This window comes from Rhinolophus hipposideros, assembly GCF_964194185.1.
Source record: "Rhinolophus hipposideros genome assembly, chromosome: 11".
NCBI classification, from domain to species: Eukaryota; Metazoa; Chordata; class Mammalia; order Chiroptera; family Rhinolophidae; genus Rhinolophus; species Rhinolophus hipposideros.
In genome coordinates this window covers 8732039-8743499 of record NC_138057.1, presented here as the reverse complement: position 1 = coordinate 8743499, position 11461 = coordinate 8732039, and positions in this window count along the sequence as shown.

The window sequence follows — 11461 nt, the reverse complement described above, 5'->3', positions numbered from 1 at the left end:
TCAACAGAGAGATAGGAAGCATAAAAATTGAGATGGAAACCATGAAAAAGAACCAATCAGAAATAACAGCACGAAAGGGAATCAACAACAGATTAGATAAAACAGAGGATTGAACCAGTGACGGAGAAGATAAGGTAGCAGGAAAAAAAACAACCAGAACAGCAAAAAGAAAAAAGAATCCAAAAAATTGAGGAAACTTTAAGGGGCCTCTAGAACAATGTCAAGCATACCAACATTCGCATTATAGGGGTACCAGAAGGAGAAGAGAGAGAGCAAGGAATTGAAAACTATTTGAAGAAATAATCACAGAAAACTTTCCTAACCTGGTGAAGGAAATAAACATAGAAGCCCAGGAAGCACAGAGATAAACCAAAAGAAGCCAACACCAACACATATCATACTTAAAATGCCAAAGGTTAAAGACAAAGAGAGAATCTTAAAAGCAGCAAGAGAAAAGCAGTTAGTTACCTACAAGGGAGCCCCCATAAGACTGTCAGCTGATTTCTCAACAGAAACTTTGCAAGCAAGAAGGGAGTGGCAGGAAATATGCCAAGTGATGAAAAGCAAAGACATACAATCAAGATTGGTTTACCCAGCAAGGCTGCCATTTAGAATTGAAGGACAGTTAAGGAGCTTCCCAGACAAGAAAAAGCTGAAAAAGTTCATCACTACAAAACCAGTATTACAAGGAAACTTAGAGGGACTTCTTTAAGATAGGAGGGAGGTTAAGGATGGGTGAAAGGGGAAGGGATTAAGAAGTACAAATTGGGGGCTGGCCCGGTGGCTCAGGCGGTTGGAACTCTACGCTCCTAACTCCGAAGGCTGCCGAATCGATTCCCACATGGGCCAGTGGGCTCTCAACCACAAGGTTGCTGGTTCAACTCCTCTAGTCCCACAAGGGATGGTGGGCAGCGCCCCCTGCAACTAAAATTGAACTCAGCACCAAGAGCTTAGCTGCCTCCTGGATGGCTCTGTTGGTTGGAGCGCATCCTCTCAATCACAAGGTTGCTGGTTCAACATCCTATAAGGGATGGTGGGCTGCGCCCCCTGCAACTAGTAACGGACCTGTAGTTGAGGTGTGCCCTCCACAACTAAGACTGAAAGGACAACTTGATTTGGAAAAAAGTCCTGGAAGTACAGACTGTTCCCCAATAAAGTCCTATTCCCCTTCCCCAATAAAAAAATCTTTAAAAAAAAAGAAAGAAGTACAAATTGGTTGTTATATAGTAGTCATGGCAATGTAGGGTATAGCATAAGGAATATAGTCAATAATTTTGTAATAACTAGGTATGGTGCCAGACAGGTACTAGATCTATCAGGGTGATACCATGTTTCCCTGAAAATAAGAACTAGCGGGACAATCAGCTATAATGCGTCTTTTGCAGCAAAAATTAATATAAGACCCAGTCTTATATGATGTTCGATAAGACTGGGTCTTGTAATATAGTAAAATAAGACCAGGTCTTATATTAATTTTTGCTCTGAAAGACACGTTAGAGCTGATTGTCTGGCTAGGTCTCATTTTTGGGGAAACACAGTGATGGGAATGGGGTTGGGGGCAGGGTGAAAAAGGTGAAGGCATTAAGAAATACAAATTAATAGTTAATATAGTACAGGGAATATAATCAACAATGTTGTAAAGACCATGTAAGGTGCCAGATAGGCATTGGATTTATCAGGGGGATCACATCATAGACTGTGTAGATGTCTGACTAATGCACTACACACCTGAAGCTGAAGTAGAATAATATTGAATGTCCACTATAACTAAATATATAGGCTTATATAGTCACGGGATGTGGAGTATAGCGTAGCTAAGATAGTCAATGTTATTGTAACAGCTATGTCAGATGTCAGAGGGGTAGTAGCTTGGGGAGGGGGTTATCACTTTATGAGGGGTTTAAATGTCTAACTATTATATTGCTTTGTACACCTGAAACTAAGAAAAAAAATAAAAAATAAAAAATAAAATAGTCAGTTATTTATATAAAGTAAAACAAAGAAGTGATCACCATGATAAGTCCAGGAACTATCTGACACTGTACTATGCTATCACAATATTATTGAAGATATTCCCCATACTGTACATTACATCCCCATGACTTATTTGTTTTATACCTGGAACTTTGAACCTCTTATTCCCCTCCACCTTTTTCCCCTTTTAAATTTTTCAATTACAGTCGACATTCAATATTATTTTACATTAATTTCAGGTGTACAGCATTTGTGTGTTTTTCAATGTGTATTCTTTGGTTCTATTTAAAACCATGGACATATGAGGAACATTTTTCTTAGTTATACCACCAAATAGCAGGTCATTCTTAAATAATAAAAGAATGGAAACAACAATAGTTCACATTTACACTTCCTTTATCATAGTCTCTACAGTACTGTATTTGTTTGGGCCCATTAAGGAGGTTGAAACCACAATGTAGGTTAAACAAGGGAAATTTAATATAAAGAATTATTAAACTCAGATTAAAGTGTGGCTAGGAAATATAAGAAAACAAAAGCGGTGGGAGGGTACCCAAGGAAGACAAACTTGGAATGGGCCCCTTCCCCAAAAGGTTTGGGGTTCAGACCTTGTTAGAGAAGATGCAATTCAGCCTACTGCATAGCATAGAAGGTTGCTGGTTCTCCCAGATCAGTTGATGTCAAAGGCTTGCAGTCAATAGGCGAGCTGGAAGTGACATTCCAGAGTGCTGGTCCGGCACAGGGGATCAGCCACCAGAGGCATGAGTGTGCTAGGGTGTAGGTGAGCTGTGCACAGGCCTGTGGAGAGTGCTGGCTGCCTGGGAACCCTCTGTGGTGCAAATGAAGAATTGGGCCACTGGTGCAGGCTGGAGGGCTTCCAAGCAGATTCCATGTCAAATGAGGTACAGGAAGATCATTGCTAGATCAAGCCATGGCTGTGGGATTGCTGAGGAAATGTGGTCTTGGGTATGTGCCTGGGGCAGAGCTCTGTCCTGACCCAACACGCAGCACCGGGAAAGAGCAGAGATCCCTTCGTCCTGCAAGACCCCTCCAGTGCCCTCTACTGAAAATGGTTTAACATCATGGAGCATAGGTTGAAGGATTAATTGGGAGCTTAAGAGGTAATAAACTGCTAACTGTCACAGGCACTTTACCCCTCAGGGTCTGTCATTCATTCAGTCACATACTGATGCCCCTACACAATCCCTGCTAAGTTTTGCCTTTATACATGGCTATTGTCCCTCCTACAAAATTGCTTCCTCATGATGTCTGAATTTATCGCTCTGCTAAAATAACAATGACTAAGTCATATGGCTCTATATTTGAAAATGAAATTGTCTAATCTGTAATTTGTATTTTACATGAAATATAGCCCTGAGAGCAGTAATGTCAAAGAAAACTTTTCATTCATTAATATTAGTAATTAGAGCTGTCAAAATATGAACAGCTGTTTTCTTATTTGCACAACTATTCCTGCTTTCCAGAGCAATGCTTGTAATAAATGTGGTCACGTCTTTCTCTAGCAAACTGCCTGTTGTCAGTGCTATCCATCAGCCTGTTACTCTCCACTGGTCATACATTTATTCCCAGAAATTCAAGGAGCTCTCGCTCTCCGTTAGCCAAAGGCTTTGGTGCTGAAATCCCTTGTGGCAAAGGCTCTTCAATGTAAACATACCATTCTCTTTCCTTTATATGTCAAATTGATGACTCCCAAATGAGAGAGAGGATGGAGGCATCAATTTCAAATCCCACACAAACCCCAGAGGGAATTAGAAGTTTTAAAATAACTTCACACTGGCTCCTGGTCACCATTTTAAATGATCTCAGTTAATTTGATAATACCCAGTGCTCCAAGGGAAATGGGGAAACAGGAACTCTCAAGACTGTCTTTGCTATGAAAAATAACCCTCGTTTAAAATGAAGTGTCAGAAATTCCACTTCTAACAGAAATTCCACTTCTAACAACTTCTCCAAGGCATATATTTCCCCAGTTCAAAACTGGTGTTTGCATAAGGATGTAACTCAAATGTTATTTCTAATAGCCAAAAAAAAAACTATCTACATCTATATCATTAGGAAACCAGTTAATTACATTTTTATAAACTCAAGGACAAATTATGCAGCAATATTTTAAACTTTTAATATGGAAAAATCCCAAATATACATAATAGAAGAAACAATAGTATAATTAGCCCACATTTATCCATCATGCACCTTCAAAAATTATCATCATTTTGCTAATCTTGTCTCATCTATTCTCTCCTTTTTTCTTCTTTTTGGGGGTGTAGGGGGATGAGGTGGAATAATTTGAAGTAAATGCAAATACCACCGTTATGTTATTTTTCCTCTAAGCATTTTAGTATGTATCTGTAATAATAGAAAGGATCTTTAAAAACACATAATCACATCTAACAAAACTCACAATAATTTCTTAATATCATGTAAAACTCAGTTTATAGTTTCCAGTTGTTTAAAATGTGGCATTTTTATTGAAATATATTTGACATATAATATTGTGTAAGTTTAAGGTTTACAACATGTTGATTTCACACACACACACACACACACACACACACACACACACACACACACAAGGCAGTATGATTGCCATTGTAGGGTTAGCTAGCATCTCTATTCACATAATTATCATTTCTTTTTTGTAGTGGGAATAATTAAGATCTAGTCTCTTAGCAAGTTTGATGATTATAATACAATACTGTTGTCTATAATCATTATAATGTGCATTAGATCTCTAAAACTTACTTATCTACTAGTTGCAAGTTTGTACCCTTAAACAGCATTTCTCCTATTTCTCCATCCCCTAGCCCCTGATAACCACCATTTTACAGTTTTTACCAGTTCAGGTTTTTTTTAGATTCCACGTGTAAATGATATCATACAGCATTTGTCTTTCTCTGTCTAACTCATTTCACTTAGTATGATGTTTTTAAGGTCCATACATGTTGTCGAAAATAAAAGGATTTCCATCTTTCTCATGGCCGATTAATATTTCATTGTGTGTTTATGTATATATATATATAAAACACAAATATATACATATATACATATACATGTATATCACATCTTCTTTCTCCGTTTATCTGTTGATGGTTGTTTCCATCCATATCTGAGCTATCTCTTCTTTATCCATTCATCCACTAAATAAATGTTTCCATATCTGGACTATTGTGAATAATGCTGCAACAAACATGGGAGTGCATATATCATTTCAATGTCCTGCTTTCATTTCCTTTGGATGTATACCCAGAAGTGGAATTGCTGAATCATATGGTAGTTCTATTTTTAATTTTTTGAGGAACCCCATAATGTTTTTCCATACTAGGTGCACCAATTTACATTCCCACCAACAGTGCACAGGGTTTTCTACATATCTCGCCAACACTTATTTTTGTCTTTTTGATAATATCCATTCTAACAGACGTGAGGTGATAGCTCATTGTTGTTTTGATTTGCATTTCGCTGATGTTTAACGATATTGAACATCTTTTTGTGTACCTGTTGTCCATTTAGATGTCTTCTTTATAAAAAAAATTTTTTTTTTGTCAATGGATTCTTAGGTTTTATTTTTTTTAATTAAATTATTGGGGTGACATTGGTTAGTAAAATTATATAGGTTTCAAGTATACATTTCTATAATACACCATCTATATATCGCACTGTGTGTTCACCAACCAGAGTAAAAAAAAGTCTTATTTAAGTTTTGCTGCCCATTTTTAAATCAGATTTTTTTTCCTGTTATTGAGTTGTATGAGTTCTTTATATATTTTGGCTATTAAAATGATCTGAAATATGGGTTGCAAATATTTTCTCCCATTTTGTAGGTTGCCTTTTCAGTTTGTTTCTTTTGCTGGGCAGAAGCTTTTTACTTTGATGTAGCCCCAACTGTTGTTTTTTTTTTCTTTTACATTAATATTTTATGAGCACACAGAGAAGCTGTCAACTGAATGTAAATGGCAGAATTATAGGTCATTGTAATGTAAACATGCATAATTGCTTTGAGTTGGCCACCTGTTGATTTTTGCTTTGGTCTTTCTCATGATTATTTTGGCTATTTGGTGTGCTTTTACAGGTGATTTGTTCAAATCTGGATCTAAAAACAGATTCACACATTATATGTGTTGATATGTCTTTAAAGTCTCTGAAATACAGGAAAAGCAAGATAAATGTTTGATTTCTTTTCTTTATTCACCATGAGAGAACAATGAGTTGATGACCCAGCAACCTCCAAAGGTGACCAAGGAGGTTCTGATTATTTGAGTCTTTGTTTTTAGTATCATTATAATAGTCATGTATTTTTAACTATTTGATGTGTTTTAACTCATTGCAGTTGTTATTCAATTTTGATGCTCAATTTGTCCAAAATTTTGCTCTTGGCAGCCCCTGCAAATTGGCTCCTGTCTGTTTGACATTCCCTTGGTCTTTGATAGCTTCCTTGCCTTCTGGTAAAACATGATGGCCCAGGTTCATTTTGTACATTTCCTGACCAAATCTGGGATCAGCCATTTCTAAAAAGAGCCCCAGTTTCTGTTTGTGGTATTCAAAAACTACAATCTGGGTGCTAGGGTTATTCATTGCTACTAGGTTTATCTTGCTTCTAGTCCATTTTAGTAAACAGAGCTAGGAATTACATACTTTTTAGGAAGTAAAAAATAAATTTAATATCACAAAGGCACAATCCATGAAATTAATTGATAAGCTGGATTTCATTAAAATTTAAAACTTCTGCTCTGTGAAAGACAATGTCAAGAGAATGAAAAGACAAGCCAGTCTGGAAGAAAACATTTACAAAACAAAACATATCTGATAAAGAACTGTTACTTCAAATACGAAATGAACTCTTAGAACTCAACAATAAAAAAAAACCTTAAAAATAGGCAAAAGACTTGAACAGATACCTCACAAAGAAGTACACAGATGACAATAAAGCAAATGAAAAGATGCTCCACATCCTATGTCATTAGGGAAATGCAAATTAAAATGAGATACCACTATGCACCTATTAGAATGGGCAAAATCCAAAACACTAACAACATCAGATGCTAGCAAGGAGCAAGGATGTGCAGCAATAGGAACTCTCATTCATTGCAAAATATGGGAATGCAAAATAGTACATACAGCCACGTTGGAAGACAGTTATCAGTCTCTTACAGAACTAAATATACTCTTACCATATGATGCAACATTCATGCTCCTTGGTGTTTACCCAAAGGAGCTGAAAACTTATGTCCACACAAAATTCGGCATACAAATGTTTATATTAACTTTATTCACTGTTGCCAAAACTAAGAAGCAACCAAGATGTCCTTCAGTAGGTGAATGAATATATAAACTGGTGCCTCCAGACAATGAAATATTATTCAGTGCTAGAAAGAAATAAGCTATAAAGTCATGAAAGACAATGAAGGACCTTAAATACGTGGGGTAACTGTGTTTTTTCCAGGACCCATCAGCTCCATCTCAAGTCCTCCTTCAATCTAGTTGTAGAGGGCACAGCTAGCTCACTGGCCCATGTGGGAATTGAACTGGCAACCTTGTTGTTAAGAGCACGTGCTCTAACCAACTGAGCCAACCTGCTGCCCCTTCCTTACTTTAAAATATATTATATTAGTTTCAGGTGTACAGTATTGTGGTTAGACATTTATATAAATATGAAGTGATTCAACCCAATTAGTCTAGTACCCACCTGGCACCATAAAATAGTATGTCTCCATGACTATTTTGTAACTGCTAATTGTACTTCTTAATCCCTTCACCTTTTTCACCAATTTCCAATCCCCCCTCCCATCTGGCAACCATCAATTTGTTCTCTGTATCTATGAGTCTGTTTCTGTTTTGTTTATATTGTTTTTTAGATTCCATGTATAAGTGAGATTATATGATATTTGTCTTTCTCTGTCTTATTTCACTTATCATAATACCCTCTAAGTCCATCCATGTGGTCACAAATGGTAAGAGTTCATTCTTTTCTTTGGCCAAATAATATTCCATTGTATATATGCACAAAATCTTCATCCAATCATCTATTGATGAGCACTTAGGTTGCTTCCATATCTTGGCTTTTGTAACTAGCACTACAGTGGATATAGGGGTGAATATATATTTTCGAATTAGTGTTTTAGATTTTTTTGGATAAATACCCAGAAGTGGAATTGCTGGATCATAAGGTAGTTCTATTTTAAATTTTTTGAGGAACTGCTATATTGGTTGCACCAATTTGCAATCCCACCAACAGTGCACGAGGGTTCCTTTTTCTCCACATCCTTGGGAACACTTGTTTATTGGTTTATTGATGACAGTCATTCTGACAGGCGTGACGTGATATCTCATTGTGGTTTTAATTTGTATTTCTCTTACGATTAGTGACATTGAGCATCTTTTCATGTCTATTGACCATGTGTATGTCCTCTTTGGAGAAATGTCCATTCAGTTCCTCTGCCCATTTTTTAATTGGATTTTTTGTTTGTTTTTTTGGTGGTAAGTTGTATGAACTCTTTATAAATTTTGGATAGTAGCCCCTTATCGGGTATATCATTGGTCAATATCTTCTCCCAATCGACAGGTTGTCAGGGCTCTTTTCTGGATTCTAAACTTGGGACTTAAGAGGGGAGAAGCTCAATTCACCTCCAGTGGAGTGTGTGAGACATAAATCTAGGAGTAGCAATGTTCTCAGGCATCATAAAGGGGACAAGTTGAGAAAAGGAGGCCAGACCATAGAGAGATGCAGAAACTAGAGAAGGGAGAAATTCCTGGTGGTGGCATCTCCTGAGACTAGGTAAATCTTTGCTTCTTCTGCTATTTTTGTTACAGAAACCAATAAATTTCCATTTCATTCTAAAAAATAAAAAAGGAAATTAGGTAATAAATTAAGGCATTACATTACAAACAGAATTAGCCAACAAAAAAAGCTCATACTAGAGTCAAAATTTTCTTTGATATTTAACTCTATTGTTTTCTCTCAGTCCATCCAATTTTTCAAACAGAAGAGTTCACTGGACCTGAGTGAGACATAGTAGGTGCTCAATAAATGAGTACTGATAATTAAATAAATGAATGAGTAAACAACAGATTCATCATCCTTACTCCTTTTCAGCGATGGTTTTCCCAACAATCTAAACAAGTAGATTATAATCAACTTGAAGTTAGAATATGTTTCCTAAATCCAAGAGTTCCTGCATTTCAGATTGTTTCTTACATAACTAACAGAACATTATTTCTTCATCTGTCTACTAGATTACTGTTTACCAAATTCATAAAGAAATACTCAAATTCTTGGATTGGCAAGTTTTAAAGAAAGAATAAAAATGTTCCCTTTGATTAGTATTCTTGTGTGGCTATAGAACATTTAAAATCTATCCATTGCAAACCAACAAGAATTTTATCTGCATGTTACTAAATAATAGCAGTAGATACCACAAATGTATTTTTTTAATATTCAGAAATCAATTATATTTCTATATATTACAGGCAAACACTGGAAAATAAAATTTAGAGAAACATTATTTACAATAGTATCAAAAATTAAATAAGAATAAATTTTTCAAAATATATATAAGATCTTTACAGTGAAAACTATAAAACATTGCTGAGAGAAATATTTCTTAACTAAATAATGGAGAGATATACCATGATCATGGAATGTAAAACTCAGTATTATCAAGATGTCAGTTCTTCCTGAATTGCTCTATAGTTTCAATGTAATCCCCAATCAGAATTTCATCAGAATTTTTTCAATCTGCATTAATTCATCTATTGTCAAGAAAGTACCTATATACATAACAAAGCATTAAAAGTTCACTGTGCTTTTTTTCATTTTCTATTTGAAAATAATTTCAAACTTAGAGAAAAGTTAGAAGACTTAAAACAATATGTAGTACTCTCACGTGCCTTTACCCATATTCATTTTCATTTGTTTTACCATTACAAATGTATTTTAAGAAACCACTTTGCAAATAGAGCAAACTTGCTTTATTCGTGGAGATGCTTGCCCTTATTTACTAACAACTTGAATCTGTATTATGTAAAAGAGGCATTCTGTTCACAGAGCCTTTTGTTACAATTCAGCAAAGATATTAATCAGTTAAAATAATTTACATATCTTGAGATCTTTAATCTCAATTACGAATCTATTGTATTAGTTGAGATCCAACCAAAAGACAAAAACCACTCCAATGGGAAAAAATTAATACAAAGAACTATTAACAGGAGCACCTTCCTAGTTGGTAGATGGGATGCTTCCCAGTTCATGAATTACTTAATAAAGCCAATTAGATCTTCAACTTTACTCAGTTGAATTTTGTTTTTAAATGACTCCCATTAAGAAAACCATGCCTCATAGGTGTGCATTCCTCTGGTCCCTGCCACCACCCTCCTACAGATGCAGCTGTATCTTTGCTTCCAGCGTGTCTGCAAACTCCCTTCTCTTGTTCAAGCCTGATCTGCCCACCTCTGCTTGCGTCCTTCTTGCCCTTTTTCTCCCCAATGCTGGAACAGTACTACATTGGTCATTTCTTTTCTCTCCAGTATCTTTCACCTTTCCCTCTCTTAATCCTCCCCCCACCAAAAAAACACACACAATTAACTGTTACAGACAGTAACTAAAGGTGAAAAGATAACTGTAAAGAATACCCTAGGGTCAAGGGAGAGTGCTTAAGAAGGAATAAACTTGGCAGGGGCCCTCCTCCCCATGGCTGGGATCCAGGTCTCTTCCTAGAAGATGTGAACTAAGTACATTGGATGATGGAGAAGTTTGCTGGATTGCCTGAGTCAGAGCTGGTCCACAATCACCAGGCAAGCAGAAACACCCCTGCAGGTTGCAGGGTGGCAGAGACTACCAGACAGGCATGCACAGGGAGTTGGGGCCTCAGGAGTCCACTGGGTGGTACTCAGCCTGGAATTGCAGTGTCCACATTGGGAGGACCATGGGAAACCCTCCAGGGTTCAAGGAAGCTGAGGCTGGCAGGTGGGTGAACAGAGAGAGAGTCAGGGCATCAGGAGCTCATCTCTGAGCAGCACGTGTGAGGCCTAGGGAGTGTGGTGTTTGCATTGGGAGGGCTACAGCAAGATGGTCACTGAGCCAGGGCTGCAAGCTCACCAAAGGACCGCATACTCCTGGGAGCACAGCTGAGACAGCATCGCTGAAGTCCCCTCATGTGCACTACTGATAATCGTAGAGTAGGAGCAAGGCAAGCAAAACCACAGTACACTGAAACCAGGAAGATAAGCCCTTACTGCTGCAATGTCCTCCAGCACCTTTGTTAAAAAAATATATAGGTTTTATTATTATTCAGGTCTGATGAGGCCAACAGGTCAGGAGATGGTTACCATTGAAAAGATAGTCTGCTCCTTAAAAGTTCCCAAGAGGAGATATAGCAGTGTCACCAGCACTCTGCCCTTGATATGGGTGATTTGAAAGGGCTTCAACTAGATTGCATTTTTCTGAACTGCAAATGTAGATGCAAGGGTGGGT